Raw genomic sequence first — 19585 nt, 5'->3', positions numbered from 1 at the left:
AAAAAAAAAAAAAAAAAAAAAAGACTCACAGATTACTGCTATTGTCAAGCCAAGGCTGCTTTTCCCTCTAGCAAAGCATTAACAGTAGGACAGTAGGGGTTCCTGAAGAAATGTTAAACTCTGCCTGCCTCAAATATTTGTTAATGGGCTGCAAGTTTTAAAGAAATTTAATTTTATCTGCCATTTCCCCTGTGTTTCTTTCCCACACCATTCTCCCTGAACAATTTTGACCCTTAAATCTTTAAGGTTGCTGAGAGTGAAGGTCTTCTCTTCTGTAACTTCTTCCTCCTGAACAGGTGCATAGAAATGTCCTTGTCTATGGGGCAACATTGGTCATTTGGGGTATTTATACACAACAGTTACCAATAGCAGAGGCAGCCAGTCCAACATAGATGAACAACATATATGAACCTCCTTGAGAAGAAAGGATCACCTGTCAGCTAGAAGTTATGGCAGTGAAGGAGTCTTGGCACCACCCAAGAAGACACCGGGGAAGACAACAAAATATGGTTAATAATAAGAAAAAGAAGCTTGAATAAAAAAAACAAATAAAAAAACAAGCAAAAAACAAAACAAACAAAAATCTTTGGTAGTTCACTAAAATTTTCCTCTAGTTCTTTATTGTCCTTTGAAGAGAAATTTGAGATCTGCAGGTTCACAGGAATAAGATGGCAGGTCAGCTGGCATACTAGATACCAGTGAGGCAGGTACAAATTTAATTCTTCATATGCGAGTCTATGAGGAAAGTCCTTATTTTACTGCCGTGGGAGTATGTAATACGACCCAGGAGGGGCCGTTCTATTTATGTTAGAGAAAAAGCAAGATCCAAAAACTTTGGTCAAACTTTGTATTACCCACTAGATGGCGCTGACTAACCATGTCTTTTGCTTTGCGGTCCAGACCCAGTTAATGTTTTCTATTGTCAGCTGGCACACTGAAGAGAGGAAAAATATAAAGGCTATTTACTGAGGATGTTGAACAAGATAGGGGTTTTATTAATGGAGAACTGAACACATTTTGCAATTCAATTGCTAACAAAATTATTTTCTTTATTGTCATGTATTTGCACGGTTAAAAGCAGGAAATAGGATCAGCATTGAAACATGTACAAAGAATATGATCAGGCTAAATGCAATCAGCATTGACTGGGAATGTTTATCTTAGCCAAATAATAAGTGGAGGGGAATGCGTATGACATAATACATCTGCCGAACTGCTTTGAAAAATTGTTTTCGACGGCATATAATAGATCATTTGCATTTTCATGATTCATGCACCCAAGATCTCTTACAAATGTCAAAGGAGATTGTTTTTCTGCTGAAGAGTTTTTACCTCAAAGTAAAGAAAAATGGTCCATCTAAGAAAAATTTGCTTGGGGGCCCAGGGTTTGAATTTTAGCACTGTTTGGGTTTGGGGATTCTATTTAACACTAGACTGTTCCAACCTGTATCAAACCTTCAGCATGATCCATAATAGTCTTTCAGTGATGTCCTGGTTATAAAGGAGGGCTACAGTTAGGAATCTCACAAAGACATGAACAATATCGTGTTATTTTTAAGAACTTTCAGAGGCTAAATTCTGAATTTATAATGGATCAGTCGGTTAAGCCTCTGACTTCGGCTCAGGTCGTGATCTCAAGGTTAGTGAGTTCGAGCCCTGTATCAGGCTCTGTGCTGACAGCTCAGAGCCTGGAGCCTGCTTTGGATCCTGTGTCTCCCCCACTGGCACTTGGTCTCTCTCAAAAACAAACATTAAAAAATTTTAAATAAAATGGATCAGATCTGTGATAATATAAGTGGAGAAGATCTTGGGACTATCCATAATGAAGTAATCCAAAGAACCCCGGGTTTCATCCCTAAAAGCTGAGACTAAGGAATATTTCAAACCACAAATGTTGAGCAAGGTATTCATGGATCTTAAAACCACGCTTAAGCAATAGGGGGAGAAAGTATTAACGTTCAACAGAGTGCTTCTCCAAAGAGAAGAGGCAAGATTCATTGTTAAATGTAACAGCATCTGACATAAATTGTTGGTATTTTTGGAGATTAGCTGGGGAAGATCACGTTTTACAACCAAGGCCCCCATAACAGCCTAGTGGGGACGGCCCGCAACCCCTGAGCTTCCCCCCTGCACTTCCCAGTGGTGTGGTCTATGCTTAGGATATCTAAGGTGCCAGGAGCCAAACTTTTGAAGTATGTTGGGAAACTAGAATTCCCCCAGCCCACAACCCCATCCCATTCTTATCTATGAATAAGAATCTCTGAGGCTTCTTTCTCTTGAGAGTGATGAACTCATGCCCTTCTTTGGGATAACAATGAAGGAAACCAATGTATACACATTGGATACTATTTTCCAGATGTCAAGTCTCTCTCCAAGCGGTAATTAGCAAAAAGCTTTACAGAACATTTAGTAATGGTGTCCTGGGAGTCTGAAAGAGTTAATTTCTCTCTTTAGACAATTACTACCAAAAGGTTACTTCTGGGGGGAAATCAGCTTATTCTGTTCTTAAAAGAGATGAAGCTGGAGGCGGAAGTGAGGTGGGGGCAGATGGGCATTGTTAATATCTTTAAAAACAGAAGATAATAGGTTTCAAGAAGACCTCAATAAATCAAGGAAAAGACCTTTTAAAAATAGTGATATGTACCAGATGGCACACACAGAAATCAATATTCTGAGTCCTTTAGGGACTGAGTTTAATTCTTTTGGGTCCCATGTAGCATCTGACACAGAGATTTGCACTTAGTGGGTGCCTGCCTAATATTTACTGAATCAGATTGAATCGGCCCACACCCAGCATGCACGTGCCACACACACACACACACACACACACACTCACGCACATCACTACAGGCTAAAAAGTTGTTAATGCACCAATCTAACCAGGTATGGGCAAGTAATATTTCAGCTATAGTTGCTTAATTTCCATGACATTTGTGCTTCATTTTAAACTTCACAGTTTAAAACTTGAGGACACTTGTGGGGATGAGCACTGAGTGTTATGTGGAAACTAATTTGACAATAAACTATTAAAAAAAAAAACTTGAGGTTGGCATTAAGTGAAATAATTCAGAAAAATGACAATAGCATTATGTTAAAGGCATCATTCCATTCATTCATTCATTCTTTATTCATTCACTTAACAACATTTTGTGATAATAGAAGATAGGTAAATAGGCTGCCTCTGCCTTGAAGGAGTTTATAGAAGAATGGATGATTCTTCCGAAGCACAGCCACACACAGAGAAAAGTGACAAAGACATTGTCTGGAGCAGGGCAGGGTAGGCGCCAAAGAACTCGTGTAGAAAAGAATAACCCCCTACCCTGGTTCTGAGGTTCTGTCAGCTTCAGTCTCCCATCCATGCTCTTCTTTGTGAAGCTGGGACTGGGTTCCCTTCTGATCTCCACCCTTAGTGGGTGCTGGAGGGAGGTTGCAAGGCAGCTAAGGTGGAGCCACTGGCCCATTTTTGCTGGCTTGCTGCTCCTGTCTGTATTGGGCCAGCTGTTTTGTGTGACCTCCATGTCCTCATTCCACCTTCATCACCCCAGTCACCCTTGGTCATCCATTCTCCATGTGACATTCTCGCTGTTAAAATTGCTGCTGTGTTTTCTGTTTCCCTAACCAGACCCTGACTGAGCACGGCCATCCTTTCCTGCACTAGCGCCATCACTGCATTTGTTAACACCAGGCCCATTAGTTCTCTTCTTATTTATTGTCCTCCACACTCCATTTGGGTATATGCTCCATGAGAGCAGAAAGTCCATGTTTGCTTCTTTACTGGAATGCCCAGCCCTCAGAATAGCTAGGATGCTCTTTCTGCTTAGTATGCTTTCAATACATATTTGTTTGAGTGAAAGAATGCATGAATGAGAAATGATGAATGAATGAGTGAATGAAATAGCTAGGGCTCTTACCGTTTACTGCACCTGCCCTCTACCCTCCACAGCCCCATCGCATTCCCATTCCTGTGTCTCTGCTACTATCCCTAGACTTACCGTTCACTGACGCCTCCCATGCTAGGTGGTGCATGGATACAACTCTTGATATTGGATAGTTTAGGCTAGTGGTTCTCAACTGTCCTCCCCAGGGGAAATTTGGCATCGTCTGAAGGCCTTTTGGGTTGTCATGACCAGGAGTTAAAGGGCCTTCGGGCATCTAGTGGGTAGATTCCAAGATGCTGCTAAATAGTGAGCAATGCTCTGGCCACCCCCCAAATAAAGAATTCTCTGGTTTAAAGTGTCACTAGCACTGCTATTTAGAAATCTTCATTTAGGCACTAATCAGTTTAGAGGGAAGGAATTCCTAAGATAATGTTATTAAGTACTGTGAATTTATGTCTTTGCCTTTATGAGGTCAAGTATTTTCAATGAGAAAAGATACAACTCACTTGATTATAGCACAGATGTTTTGTCTTTTATTTTAAAAATGGTATGTGGACTCCCATAAACAGAATATCCAGACGACTGGCTAGGTGTCCGGCTCTTTGGTTGGACTCTTCCCAGTCATATGGAGCCAGCCTATGGTGAAAGGTAGGGAAGTGACCGATAGCTGGGGCCAGGGTAGGTGTTGTGTATGAAGGTGAATAAGCAGTGCTTACAAGAGCAGTGTCTCCTTTTCATCAATTCAAATCCCATATAAATTATGAGAGCCAGCTGTTTTTACTCCAAATAATCTAGAGAAGAGCCATTCACTGGAGATGGGGAGTTTAAGAATGATATAAATCCCTTGCATGTTTGTATTTTGAAGATCATGTTGGATGAACCAGGTGATTTCCTCTTAAACTTCAATGATCAAAATCTATTTTCCTAAAAAGAAAAAAAGGAAGGAATTTGACCCACTTGGGTAATTGCTATTCTGATGAACTCCAACCCTGTGCTGCTGGCTGCTGCTTTGCCTCCCACACTTCCTCACCCAAGTTCACTCTATCATCCTAGCTACCAAAATATCCAAGAGGTATATTTCTATTCTCCGTGTAAGGCAGTAATCCCATATAATTTATCAAGTGGAATCCAAAGATACAAATACTATACGCCTGTTATAAATTTTTCCAGCACATTTCCCAGAACCATTACTTACACACGTCCTCTTTCCAAACTATACTTCCTACCTTTTTAGTGGACACAGGTGAAACTTCATCTGTATTTCTTCCCCTTTAAATTATAACTCCACTAATAAGATAACTAAAGATGGTCATTAAAAGGACATTAGTTGGGTTCACATACTTGCTGCTAAAATTACAGTTAAAAGTACTAAAGAGTATGTTCCAGAGAGTAACTGTGACGTTTACCAGGTAAAAATAGAAAAGTCCAGTTAAATTTAAATATCAGCACACAACACATGTTTTTCAACATAAGTTGGCCTCATGTGATATATGGGATATACTTGTATTTAAAACAATTTGTGGTTTATCTGAAATTCAAGTTTAATTCAGTACCCTATATTTTTACTGAGTAAGTCTGATAACCATACTGCCTGTCTGTCAAGAGCATCCTTTAATACAGAATTCATTTTAAGTGTTATTACCAAGAACACTTTCTTTTTATGTGATTCATGCATGCTTCTCTTTTAATGAAGAGATGCTCATAAAATAATTAAATAAAATAAATGCTTATAAAATAATTAAATCCATAGGAATGTTTACATCCCTGAAAGTAATGCAGTCATGAACTCTATGAGACTGACAAGCTGACTATTGCACTAAGGAGGCACCTTATAAACTCTAGCTTCACATTATGGACCCACAATATCCTGACAACAGGCTCTGTGATATCGACCATTTGCGAAGTGCATAGTTGCTGACTGCTTTATGCTCTAATGCAGCTACCACTTCGTCTCCTCTCCCTCCTTTAACACAGTTCCATGGGGAAAACCCAGTGATTCCCATTCTGGTTGATGATCAGTGGACATGGCATGTGAAGAAAATAACTCCTTAGCCATGGCACATATGGTCATCGAACCAGACACAGGCTCAGCTGATCTGATTACCTGAGTTTTCTCCTGATTAATTCTGAATGACACAGAGAAATCAATCATGACGACAGCCAAAATTATCATCAAGTCAGGTAATTCACTTACATAAACTTGACCTTAACCTCCTCCTCTCAACCTGTGCTTATTTCAAAGAGATTTCAACAGATAGAAGAAAACTTAGAGGTGATGTTTTTCTCAGAATCTGTTATCTTACATGCCAATAATTTTAACTGATTCTATTAAGCACAATTTCCTAGCTTTAGGAATCCTTTTGATTTTCCTTTTCCTTTCCTTTCTACTAAACAAGAACACACAACATAAACTCTCAAGCACAGAAAGCATCTACTCTGGATTGAATACCACATACTAAGCAATTCAGCCCAAACTTCACTAAAACTAAAAACATTCAAACAAAAATTTTTCTAATAATATCCTGGTAATTTGTATTTGTGAAAAAATAATACTATTAAAAAATAAAGTTAAATTTTTGTCTTACCATTACGGGGCACTATAACAGAATTTTTTTTCCTGTCCTAGGTGAAAAATATATCTGCTTTTATTAATATAGACGCAAATATATCTTACTTTAAAATTCCAAAGATTAGATCCCTAAATACCACTATTCATTAACTCATTACATAGGGATTGAAAGCCTGCTGTGTGGAAAATATTGTTACTGGACATGAGGTTGTAGACACTATCATGAAGGGGAGGAAAAGGAGGAAGCAAAGTTACAGAGTGAGGACTAAGTCATCAATAACCACAATAAGGAAGTTTCAAAGTAGAGCCAACAACAAATCTTATTCAAGAAGATTTGAATTGTATCTAAGAGGTCAAAGTAGTCTCCTGGATATACTGTAAGATTTGAAGGACAAATATGAGTTTGTGACCCAAATCAAGGAACTACGAGAGCAAGGATATACATATCACAAAAATAAAATCAAAACCAAAATACCTCTTCACCCCCCGCCCCCCACCAAAAAAGCCAACCTATATGTCATGGAAGTATAATACAAATGTTGTGTTTGGAAACTCCAAGCATCTTAAGGGTGTTGAAACACTAAATGTGAAGTGCAGAGTAAGAATGAGGCTACAAAAGTGAGAACAGCATTGACACTTTCATTTAAAGTATTGATGGGTCATCTAAGGAATCTGGCCAATGGCTGAGCTGTTGGAGGGGGCAGACAGGCTCACTGGGCTTAGCAAATGGTGGTCAATGGCTGGGCAAGGGAAAGGAGAACTAGAAGCATCTACAGAGAGGACCTAAGAACCCAGAGGGAGTGGAGACTCCCACAGAGAAAGGGAGTTTGCTTTGTGACATTTGGACACCATTCATTCATTTACCAAACATTAACTAAGTAGCTGCCATGCGCCAGCACTGGGCTAGGTGTTGAAAGTATAAGACAATTAAAATGTTATCTCCTTTCCTTAGTCTCCTATTCCTGCTTTAACAAACTAGGGCGAACTGTGACTTAAAAAAAACAACACAACACAGTTCGGGGTGGGGGTGGGGGCACAGAAGTCCAAATGCATCTCACTGGGTTACAATCAAAGTGTAGGCAGCACTGTGTTCCATCCTGAAGACTTTAAGGAAAATCCATTTTCTTGCCTTTTCCACCTTCTAGAGGCTGCCCACTCTCCTTGGCTTGTGGTCACCCTGCCCATCTATATAGCCAGGAGTGGCCAGTCAGATCTTTCTTACCTCACTTCACTCTAAACAGATAATCCTGTCTCCCTCTTCCACTTTTAAGGACCCCTGTGATTACAGTGGGCTCACCTGGATAATCCAGGACTCTTCCTATCTCAAGGTCAGCTGATTAGCAAACTTAACTCCATCTGCAATCTTAACCATCCATTGCTATGCACCATGACACATTCACAGGACCCAGGGATTAGGATGTGAACATTTTTTAGGCATTATTTTGCCTGCCACACTTGTTTTAAAGGACTATATGGTCTAGTTTCAGATGATTATGAGAAATATACCACCCACAGACACCACATAAATCTTACAAGATATGCTGGAGATGAAGAAAATACCTGTTCCATGAACTGGCTTGTGGACAGGGTAGAGTGCCCAGACCAGTCCATTCAAAGTCAAATGAGGTCAAAACTGAACATGGATACCTTGTGGATTTATTGGAAGAGAGGAGCAGATTTTTGCTTTCTTTAGGTCCACCCCCATTAGAGATGGAATAATCCAGTAAAGCTATGGGAGAAAATTCCTCATGAGATGGAGTAAGAATAAAAGACCACGCAAGTTTGATGATCTTTTCCAGGTGGGATAAACAGTGAACTCTCGGTGGACAATGTTTTCCTGTTGCTAGGCCAGCTAGTGATGGCGGCTGAGTTGTTTATCTTTAAGAAAACATACCTATATCTTTCTACTTGACAACTACAATATAATCTGTCTGGGAGTTGTTCATCATTTAAGAAAGGGTGAAAAAAGTCCTCTCCCAGAAAGTGTTTGAATCCGTGAGCTGAAATGATGATAACATCATGAGAGGCATCATAATTTATCTGGAGCATGTAAATCACCAGGGGCCCCCTCTGAGGATGCTCACTAAAATGATGAATAGCTCTGTGAGCTGTAAGATCCGCCCCCAGGAATTCTCCAGCGAGCTTTTGACAGCAAAGTTGCCTCCCTGTCTCCAGGTTGGGAAGAGGCAATGACTTAACAGATTTCAAAATTCAGCTTTTTAGCCACTTGTTAAACTGTTTAGTTTAAGGCCTTTCCCATAAAAAACATAGCTTGGAAAGAGGTGAACAATAATCCTAGGACACTGATCAAAACAGAAGCTGGTATGGGCAGTGCTGGCTTGCCAAATTTTTTTTTTTAACTTGGTAATTCTGCTGTGTCTCAACTTGCTGTTTCTTTGCCAGTGTAACTAGCCTGATAGCCAAATAATCTGCATTTTCCAAGAAAATAGGTCTCTAATATGTGTGCATACTTGTTGCCTCCTGCACAAGGTTGAAGTGGAAACACTGGAAAATAGGAAATGTTTTGTGTATTCAATTTTAGAAAATTTAACACTTATACTAAAAGATTAATAGAGAACAGTATATTGAGGTTTATATTTACAGTATATTTACAGTACATTGACTATATTATTCCGTATAGGTGTGGATGATATATATATATATATATATACTGTTTTAGTTTTAGTAACTATTATGAGTTGAATGTTTGTGTCTCCTCCAAATTCCTATGTTGAAGCCTTAGCCCTCAATGGGATGGTATTTGGAGATGGGGTCTTTGGGAGGTTATTAGGATTAGATGAGGTCATGAAAATGGGGCCTGCATGATGGGTTAGTGCCATTAGAAGAAAAGGAAAACAGATCTCTCTCTCTGTCTCTGTCTCTGTCTCTGTCTCTCTCTCTCTCTCCACTTGCATGCACAGAGGAAAACCCATGAGAGTACACAGTGAGAAGGCAGCTATCTACAAGCCAAGAAACAAGTCCTCACCAGGAACCAGATCTCCCAGCACCTTGACCTTGGACTTTCCAGGCTCTAGAACTCTGAGAAATAAATGTCTACTATTTAAGCTATCCAGTTTATGGTGTTTTTGTAATAGCAGCCTGAGCAGACTAAGACAGTAGTTTAAGAGTTAGAAATATATGATTAATTTTCATATTCATTCATCATAGTGCTTTGATATTGAGGTCACTCAGTATGATACTATTATTAAAATAGAGATGCCTGGGTGGCTCAGTTGGTTAAGTGTCTGACTCTTGATTTCAGCTCAAGTCATGATCTCATAGTTCATGAGTTTGAGCCCCATGTCAGGCTCTGTGGAGCCTTTTGGGATTCTCTGCCTCTCTCTCATTCTCTCTCTGCTCTCTCTCTCTCTCAGAATAAGTAAATAAACTTTAAAAGATAATTAATGATAATGATAAAATAACAAAAATAATGAGTGGTCGTAGGAGTCATGCTTTTAGTGCTCACTCTGTGTCAGGTACTTTGCTAAACATGTTACATATTTTATTTTAATTCTCACAGAAGCCACATGTGATAGGCATTATTATCTACCCATATTATATCCAAGGAATTAACATTTGAAGAGTTAAAATTGATCTGTTCACAGTCTCCCAGAAAGGAAGCCATGGAACTATAACGGGACCCCCTGTACCCTTGACTCCAGAGCGCAAATCTTAATCTGTGCTAACCTGTGTTAACTTCCTAGGGTTGCCATTATCACTTCTGAAAAAAAAAAAAAAAGTCCCTTTTGCTCATCCCTACAGACATACCTTCAAGGAGCAGCTTCAAACCCAACCTTATAATGGGATGTTTATTTCTTGTCATATCTATGTCACTTACTTGGTACGAATTCATGAGTGCTTCTGGAGACTTAAATTCCTGACACTTCATTACTGTTGCACCCTTGCATTGTTGTTTAGAATTTCAAGTCTCCACCACTAGCTTGTTTGCTACTTGGGTTCCGGAACTTTTGAGTTTTACTCCCTTTTGTCCACCCTGTTGCTTAGCCTGGTGCCCAACAGAGACAACAAAATAAATGTGCAGTGGACATTCATTGGGTGGCGAGATGGAGAAATGGGTGAGTGGTACTTGTGTCCATTTGTCAATACTATGTCATCTCCAAGTTGCCTTTATCATAACGAAGGAGAATGAGCCACTTGCACTGGGTTGGGCCAAGCAGGAGAAATGCAAACCTGTGCCTTCTCTTCCTTAGAAGGACCTATAAAGACAAAGAAAACACAGACTGTCATGGTGGAATGAAGTTCTGGTTTGGGAGACAGAGGGAAGAGGAGAAAGGACAGTGTCTCAGAAGCCATGTCATAATCCCACCCATATATTTACTGACCATAAATCTAACAATAGCCCTTGATTAGCTAAGAGCTCCATTCCTTCCTAAGACAGTGATTCAGAATTTTTAACTCTGAACTTTAGGACTCACACAAAAGAAAAAGGTCACCTTTATTAAGACAAACCCCATGACTCTAGTTTTTAGTAAAGTGGAACTAATTAGGCTATAGTTGTTGAAAAAACAAGCCCAGGACTTACAGTTTTAGGGGGGACTCTTCATAGCTGTCCTCCATAAGGAGACCCCTGTCCCTTATATAGAGATCTGGGCTTGACATCAACACAGCTCCTGCCCATGGTTTATCTTAGCACAAGTGAAGAAGGCTGGCTTTCTCAACACTGTGTTCTCTAAACTCCAAGGAATATGAGTAAGACAAAAATTCAAGGAAGAGAGAAAGGGAGGGAGAAAGATAGAAAGAAGGCAAGGGAAAACAAGAAAAGGGAAGGAAAGAGAAGAGAAATGGGAGAGCTCCTTAAAAGCCTCTAAAATCGCTCAATGCACTGGGATGCAAGGTGGTCACTGCACAGGATTTGGAGTCAGACCTGTGGGGCTGTGGGGATCTGCTTAGCCCCCATCACCACGCCCTGCCCGCTTTGGACCAGTGCCCTTTGTAGGGCCTTGCCTACTTCCCACCCCCTCCCCCCAAATCCCCTTTCCATCTGCATCCTTTTGGCACCATCTTCTTTCCTACTCTGTGAGTCAAGTACGTAGATCAGCATTTCTTGCAGCACGCTCAAAAGGCCACATGCTCTCTCATTTGCAAACACGGGTCCCTCCTTTCTCTTTCTGTTCCTGGCTGTAAGAATCTCATCGGGAGCTAACTGGCAGGATGGTGGTACCTGTGACAGTAATGATGGCAGACTGTGGCCTCATTCAAGTGCATCTGTCTGTCTTCATTGATCCACTCAATTATCCTGAATGAAGCATTTAGCTTGGTCCTGAGAGCACAGAGTCTAATAAGACAAAGTCAGGATCTCAAGGTATTTAAAGTGTAGGATTCAGAGAATTAAATTAGTAATTCCAGAGGAAGGCAGCCATTTCTAAGAAGGAGGAGTGCACCGGGTCTTCAAATACCAAAAAAGAGATTCATCTCAATGATTCTGGAGGTGGAGGGTTATGGAAAGCTTCTCAGAGGATGTAAAACTCTCACTCATTATGTTCCATATTATGATTGACCTTCCCCATGTAAGAGCCAATGTTTTTTCAGTAGGAAATATACAGCTTAAAATAAACAACTCTTTGATAACTTTGATTGTGTGTGTCCTACGTACAGCCAGTAGGAAGGGCACGTCTCTAACACCTGTCTCTCTGGGTTGTTCCTGTGGGAAACCAGACAAACCTAGGAGTGTGTGTTAGTCTGCCTGGGCTGTTGTAACAAAGTGCCATGGGCTGGGTAGCTTAAACAACAGAAATTTATTTCCTCACAGTTGTACAGGAGGCTGGAAGTTCAAGATCAAAGTGTCAGCAGGACTGTTTTATTCTGGAGCCTCCCTGGCTTCTAGATGGCCATCTTCTCCTTGGGCTTTCACATGGTTTTTCTTCTAAATTTCCCCTTTATATAAAGACACCAGTCATATGAGGGCCAGGCCCATCCAAATGACCTCATTTTAACATAATTACCTTTTTCAAGACCTTATCCCCAAATATATCACATTTTAAGGTCCTGAGGTTAGAACTTTAACATATGAATCTTGTGTGGCACACTCAGCCCTGCACAGAGTGACTGAGAGGTCATGGACCTTGGAGCCAGGCCAACATGGATTCAGATCTTAGCTCCGACTGGGTGACCTCAGGGAGCCACCTTTACATTCTAGCATCAGTTCTGTCCAATCTGAAGGAGGACAGAGGAGACTTGTCAGGGGTCTGCCGCTCTCAGAGCTAGAGCCTGCAGACAGTAGCCATTTGATACATGGTGGCTGTGATCCCATGGCTTGTCCTCAGCATCACTAAAGACAGTAGGTGATGCTCCACTGACCAGCAGGTCCTCTCCCACGGCCTCTTCCTTCTGTGCTAAGTTTCTTGCAACTGGAGGACCTTTATACAAATGTTTGCCCAGCAGATTTTCGCCCCTTTTATCGGGACAGCTGGGAAAATGGGAAGTATTCTGGTCTCCCTTTTGACTCAGGGCCAGAGACTGACCGTGCATTTTGTGAACCTTTCCTTGACTCTTACTGGAAATAAGAAGGAAAAAAAAAAAAAAAGAGAGGGAAGACTGTGGTCTTTGCCTTCCAGTAATATAATAGAGTCTGTTTCCTTGGGGTTTGGCAGAAAGAGGTCTGGTGGCAACATGACAGGGTCATGCCCTCCTACCCACAGTTGCTGTTCCAGCTGACGACCCCTCTGGACACAGACTGGGGCCATGGGGAGCCCACAATACAACCTGTCACCAGGAAGCCCTGGGAAACACAAATCGCGTTTTGGAATAAAACAAACAAACATCAGCCTTTGAACACTCTCACGCCCAAGGTCATTTGTGTCACCCATGTGGCCTGTGGAACCCCAGAGAAATATAAAACCAGAGAGCGGCCTTTTGATCTCGCACCTTCTTTGGAACGTTTTATTTAATCAATTAACCATGAAGTCCCTCCACTTCACTTATGCAAGCCTATATATAAAATGACTTTGGTCTGGCTGACACTTTCCTGCATCTGAGATCAAAGATTGGAGCAAATACCAAATTCAGCCAGGATAATTCTGAGCCTCTCCCCTGGCACACTCTCCCCCTTTCCCCAACACCAGCTCTCAGAAGCACCCTTCTCTCAGAGACAGGAAATGGAGAAGGTATGTGCTGATGGACACACACAAAAAAGCGTCACGAGGATTTAAGGAGCCCATCAGGATAAGAAGCGAGGTGGTGGCCAGTGGAGGATGCCAGGCTAAATCAGCTGGACTACAGTCCATTTTAAAAGTTAAAAATGTAGGTGGGAGAACAAAAAGAAATACACTTTCAGGAGGGATTTTGAGAGTGGCCTCCTATTTAGGAAATCAGGACATAACTGTGAGATTAATTAGGTCTACGAGAGCAGGTGCTGAATTTTCTGAACTCAGGGCTGCAGTCAAACCTCATCACTTGCTATTAATGACCTATGATACTGTCATTCTCAGGAAGAAAACTCCTTCCCAGGCATGTGTGTGTTAGTGAGAGGACACAGGGATACAACAATGGTTCCCACCGTTTTGCCACAAAGGGAGAACTGAAAAAAAAAAAGATCATTTGTGGAGAGCCTGCTGTGGCTTAGGCCAGTGCTAGAAACTTTACATATTATCTCAATGTTCTCCATCACAATAACCCTGGGGAAGGCGCCATATATTATCAACATTCTCAGATGATGAATCCAAATCTCAGAGAGCAGTTCAAAGGCTTGCTGGTGGTCAGAGACTCCGAAACCCCAGCCAGCCCTTTCCTTACACCCACTTGTCATTGCTCACTTGTCTAATTTTTTTCACCTGTGGGTTTCATTGTGTGGAAGATTCACTCCATTGTACACCCCAAAATAATTTGTTTTCAAGTACAGACATCTATAACTGTTGATCATAGCTTTTGGTCAGCATGAGCTAATCAGTGTCAAGACACTGAACTCATAAATTCCCATTCAAAAAGGAAGAAAGTACAGACTCATGGCAGGAAAATAAATTATACTGTCCTAAATAATTGAAAATAATCATAACTCTTTATTAAGCACCTTTTTAGATGCCAGTTGTGGTTCTGGGCACCTTACTCATTCTGTCATTAATTCTTCTCAGATCCTGTGATACAGATGTTTCTATTCTCAACTAAAGGCAGCTAGTACCTTGGATTTGAACCTCAAGTCTCAATCTCACATAGCTTCTAACTTTTTATTAATTATCTAATTAGAATATTGGGGTTTGAGAATCCAGACTGGGAAGGCTTTGATATAGAAACTACTATTATGGTATTAAAGAAAGCAATATCAGTATCAGAATTCTGATATTCTGCCAGAATTCAAGGAGTTCTATAAGATGAAACATCTTCACTGAATCACTGTGGTCCAGCCCTTGACCTGGCAATGAATGCCTAGTGGATTTCCAACATGTAAGGCTCCATGAAGCCAGCACAAACACACTTAATTGGCCATTAAGTTTAATTCTTATTTCGTATTCAAAAATATTTCGAAATGCTTGTCCCAATAGAAAAAGACAAAGGATTACTTAGAAGTTTTTTGAAATAAGTGGCTCTAAATACTGTCAAACTAAGCAAAAGAAAAATTACAAAGAATGAAGTAAAAGAGGCTTTCAGCATAATTTCACGAAGAGTCAAGAAGCAGGAGATATACACAGAGTCCAAATGGGCTTAGCCACCATCATTACGTGAAGCAAAGTGGAAAGTTTGGGGTGAGGTTTGGAAAGGAAGAAAGCATGACTGTGTGGTGTGGGGACTGTGGTTGAGAGAAATGGATAGAGAAAGAGGCCCCTGCTTCATGTCATCTTAACAACACATGTGGTAGGGATGAAGATTAGAAGTGCCGAACGCAGTAGAGGAAGCAGATGTCTGTGTGGTCAGTACAGCAACTTAGTTGACCAGAAATTCTGAAAAACAGGAGAATGGCTTAGGTTCATGATCCAGGAGGAAACCATTGAGGGGAGGTGGCTCGCATATAGCCACCAAACCCTTGGATGAAGACGTTCTCACATGTTCCTGTTGGGTTTGGAATCTCCCTTCTGAGGAGAGAGCAACTATCTCAAAACAACAACAACAACAAATCCATTTTCAGCATAAACACTCTAATAGGGAATGAGAAAGAATCACTGATCATAAAAGCTAATATTTGTTGAATGTTTAATAAGAATTTATTTTGAGTACCCCATAATAGCATGCTGTTTTACCAAAAGTAGCCATTTTACTCTCAGAGCAACCCTATGGGAAGTGCTATTTACAGATGAGGGAAACTGAGGCACAGAGAGGTTAATTGAGTGAATGAAGGTTACACAGCAGATGTATGCTGGAGACGAGGGTTAAAAATAAGAATCTGGACATCTGAGGCCACCCACCAGCCATCATATGACAATTTCACACCCTACATATTAGAGCAGTGGTGTATTCAGACAGCTTCTGTTCACCCAGCTTTCTTTACAATAGATTTGGGAACATCACTCCAGGATGAGAAAGGGAATTGAATATAACTTATCACAGTGTTTAATTTTTACCTGGTAGGAACTCTTGTCTCCAAAATACTGACTTTGGAGATCTTAGCATAGTCCTCATGTCATGATGAGTTGATCACCTGAAGGGAATCATGTTATCCAAATTTGACCAAATATTTCTCTGAGGAGAAGCTGGCCCAGGGATGAGTGAACTAGAGGCCCAGTGGCTGGGGCAAAGCAGCTGAGTCCTCAAGAATGCTTAAGGGATGCATGAGACCTACTCTGAGCACCCACTCTGCATTAAGCACCCAGTTTAGGGTACCTGCCTTCATTAATCTAAATGCTATCCTCCCCATCCATCCACTCTGTGAGGTCATTATTCCCTCTAGCTCAAGGACACTCAGCCATATTTGACTGTGCTGGTACTTGAACATAACCACTGTATTTTACTCAATTATTGGTGTCTTTTCCACTTATCACGCGCCTCCCCAAAGCAGGGGAAACTCAAAAAAAAAAAAAAAAAAAGGAAACCTTACATGCTTTGGTCAGAGTACATAGCCTTAGTGGTCTGCTTTGCAATTTTTATTAAAAGATGAACTGAGACCAAAGAAAGAAATTCAGTATTTATGGAAAATCAACTAAAACAGAGGTCCCCATGCTTTTTGATTATGTAAGTTAAAAAGAAACATTTTTGAGCACATTTGACCAATATTGGTTTATGCATGTATTAATAGGTTATATGGATGGAGTACTAGAAAAATATATATGTTGTGAAACAAATAGAAACTGAATAGAATTGGATAAATATAAATGCAGCTGGAAGTTGCAATAATTTCCTTTCTTGCCCTCTGGATTGTTTCTGCATACATTCTGGGGTGTTTGTACCTCCTTTGGGGAGCAAAGACATAAAGGCTGTGTTGATTCATTGTTGTGGGTGTTTGAGTGTTGTCTTTGGGTCAAGTGGAAGAATCAGAATATTACTTGGAGTCCATTTATTCGTTATAGAATTGGGTGTTTGGAGATTTTCCCCCCAAATTTGGTTTTGGTGGTGTGCCCATGAGAAAAATTATGGCAATAAGAGATGGTTCTAGAACATTTGTTACTCATTTGAGGGCTTTCGCTGAGAATGTGACCCACTTCCTAAACCATTGTCCCTATCTTGGAATTTCTCTCAAGCTTCAGTGTCAAGAAATTCTGTTTTTGTTCCAGACAAGTGATGTGTTTCCATGTTCTGTACATGGGCTCTGATCATGTTTCCCACTGGCTTGGCTACTGAGTTTCTCAGAATTTAAGTTCAATCTCTTTAGCTTTTTTCAAAGTTTTAAGACAATCATGTATTAAGTATTTTGACTGTCTCCTGTTAATTAAACCTCATTTCACCCTATTCTCATTTATCTAAGTAGAGCAATTACATCAGAAGAACTACTATTTATTGAGCTTGTACTATGTACCAGGCAATTTTTGGGGGGCTTTCTGTCCATTATGTAGTTACAATAATTGCCCAGTAAAACAAATACTATTCTCTACGATTTACCAATGAAGAAAGCCAGATTATTATTATTTTTATTTCTATTTTTAATACTTATTTATTCTTAAGAGACAAAGTGCAAGCTAGGGAGGGGTAGAGAAAGAGGGCGACACATAATCCTAAGGAGGCTCCAGGCTCTGAGCCATCAGCACAAAGCTCTACGCAGGGCTCAAACCCATGAACCGCGAGATCATGACCTGAGCTGAAGTCCGATGCCTAACCGACTGAGCCATGCAGACCCTCCAAAACCATATTTATTGGCTCCAAAGCTAATGTTGTCTTTTCACTTTTTGTTATAGATATAATTTGGCAAACTATCTCAAGTCCAGTTTGGATACAAAGGCTTATAAATCAAAAACTCAGTAAAGATAAACCGAACAGCCCCCCAATTTAAAACTTATCTGTACAAGCAGTGTCATGTGGACTCTAAAAACGCAAAAAAATTCATTTTAAATCTTTCCTCTGACATTTCTAGATCAAGTGCAAGAACAATTGCCTGATATAGGAGAGACTAGATACCCACTTCCCCTAGTCATTTTTTTTCCCCTAAGAAACAGCTAGTCTTCCTTTCCCAGCCCAATCGAAGTCAGGTATGACCATGGGACTCTCTTCTAGCCAATGGGCTGTCATCAGAAGCTACAGGTATTGCTTCCAGGGCAAGCCCATAAAGCACTCCCTGGGACAATGCTCACCTCCTTTCCCCCAGGGAGATGGAGATGATCACTGCAGTCTTGTTGACCATAGTAGAGCCACAAGGTAGAAGGAGTCTGGGTTCTTGTTGGCTTTGGAGGAGAACTTGCTCATGAAGAACACCCTCTTTCATTTTACTTGAGAGAGAAATCAACTTCTATTTCAGAAAGCTTCTGAGATTTGGGGTTATTTGTTATAGGGGCTAATTTCATTTACTATGAATTGGGGGTATCAACTCCACGGGGTTATTGTGGAGACTAAATGAGACAATGTATGCGAATATGGCATCTGGGATACAGGAGGTGTCCCATTTGTTACGGTAATTACTGTAATGATTACTATGTAACTCAAGTGGAGACTACATGAGACAATGCATGTGAATGTGGCATCTGGGATAGAGGAGGTATTCCATTCATTATGGTAATTACTGTAATGATTACTATGTAACCCAAGTGTCATCAAGCTATAGAGCCTTCGGAGTAACCATCTTGCAGGAAGGCTAGCCTTCTCTCAAGTGCTCCTGGGAGAATTACCTTTTCTTGATGATTATTTGTCCTAGATTTCTTCCTGATTACCTCTGGTCATATCCTTACTTCTCCCCTTGGTGTTTTAGGCTTCCTTAGTTTGCCTTACCCCACACTGTACTCAAAAGTCAGTGTTAACATAGAGATGATACTGGGTATCACTAAAAACTTTAAAATGGAGTAAGGGAATCACAACACAGGAAGAAAACTTTTAAGTTGCCTTTTGGACTTCATTTCTCTGAAAGTTTCTCAGCCAGGTTCCATCTCACAGATTTCCACTGGGGCCATTCCTATGTCTAGAGCCCAATGAGCAGCTCCACTCACATCAGAGTACCTCTCCCTCCGGTTCTTCTCTAGGACAAGGCCCTCAAATCCCTATGCCAGATCTCCAGAGGAAAAATCTAGAAATATCTGAATAATAATCCCAAGTCTCTCAGAATAGCAAAGGCCCACACTCACCAGAACCACTACTGCCCTGGGTTCCAAGTCTTTCATATGACTAAAGAATTACCATTCTTGTGTGCAATGTTTGCAGTAGGATTTTATCATCAAAATGCAAGGCTACTATAAAATGAAAGTGTAGATCCCTGACATATGAGCATGACAGCTGGGTTTACCAAAGTGGGTCCTTCTAGGAAGAAGGAAAGAAAAACTTGGCTCCTACTGTTAGAGTCACAAGCAAATTCCATACACTTTTAGAATTTTCCTTTTGTCCCTCTCTCCAGCCTTCTTTCTTCTATTCCTCCTGTCTCCTGCTCTTCTTGATTCAGAGCTTTGACACAAACCATCAGCCCAAACAGCCCTTTATTATGTTTTAAGAGAGCTCTCTGGCATTCAACCCAAATGCTGCATCCTCCCTCAAGAAATCACACAGGGCTCTCTCAATCTGCCCAGGTTCTAGGTATCTTCTATTCTTTACCAACCTGTTATTTTATAGAACTCACCATTAT

The 19585-nt window shown here is 40.7% G+C and overlaps 1 protein-coding gene across 1 annotated transcript in view; it reads right to left on the bottom strand.

The window, feature by feature from the left end:
* The window catches only part of PACRGL (parkin coregulated like), a 40236-nt gene extending 29873 nt beyond the window's left edge, over positions 1-10363 (bottom strand). The window contains exon 1 of the mRNA XM_077750434.1: positions 10286-10363. The gene's annotated coding sequence lies outside the window, so the exon portion shown is untranslated. The remainder of the gene's footprint in view (positions 1-10285) is intronic.
* Between the last annotated feature and the right edge of the window lie 9222 nt (positions 10364-19585).

This window comes from Crocuta crocuta, unplaced genomic scaffold (genome assembly GCF_008692635.1).
Source record: "Crocuta crocuta isolate KB4526 unplaced genomic scaffold, BGI_CrCroc_1.0 scaffold179, whole genome shotgun sequence".
NCBI lineage: Eukaryota > Metazoa > Chordata > Mammalia > Carnivora > Hyaenidae > Crocuta > Crocuta crocuta.
This window is presented reverse-complemented; position numbering and strand designations above follow the sequence as displayed.